Source organism: Penaeus monodon, chromosome 20, assembly GCF_015228065.2.
Source record: "Penaeus monodon isolate SGIC_2016 chromosome 20, NSTDA_Pmon_1, whole genome shotgun sequence".
Taxonomy (NCBI): Eukaryota; Metazoa; Arthropoda; class Malacostraca; order Decapoda; family Penaeidae; genus Penaeus; species Penaeus monodon.
In genome coordinates, this window is record NC_051405.1 from 19,353,635 (window position 1) to 19,354,249 (window position 615).

Here is a 615-nt window from a genome sequence, read left to right on the forward strand (position 1 = left end):
TCAATAAAAGATGTCCTTACTGGTAACTTAAAAACAGATGAGCAAAATGCATAGAGTAAGAGAAAAGCAATACATGGGAGTCAATATATTACTAAAGTGGCACGTAAATTTTCCTCAGACACGACTGACAAAGACGAAAAGTGATAGACGCCTTAATCCACTGCTGTAGCTGATGTATTTTCCGCACTTCATCGAAAACCACCAGGGAATACAATATGTTCTGGTTGGAAAGAACTTGAACTGACAATAAAAATAAATAAATAGAATAAAAGTGTTCGGACCAGGTTTTGGTTCCCTAGACTAACAAAATAACCTGATAATTTCAATTTCCTACAATCAGGCCACAAGAGAAAATATCGAACTTCACTAATTTGAATTTTGATGGTACGCTTTACAAACCCTGCACAATACGAATACGTTACAAACAACGCAATTTCTGACGTCAATGCGCAGCGGAAAACATCAATAATCATAAGTAATTCAAAGGCATTTTCTCACATCGCGGAAACGAGTCGCGGAAATCTCGAAACTTCAGCCGTCAAGGAACTAGGAAGTTTATGAAAGGGACCCTTGTTTCAGCTCTATTTATCATGGTCCGAATCATAAGCATCAGAA

At 37.4% G+C, this 615-nt stretch overlaps 1 protein-coding gene across 1 annotated transcript in view; it reads right to left on the reverse strand.

The window, feature by feature from the left end:
* The window catches only part of LOC119585687 (barrier-to-autointegration factor-like), a 4,067-nt gene that overhangs the window by 2,722 nt on the left and 730 nt on the right, over positions 1 to 615 (reverse strand). The window lies entirely within an intron of this gene.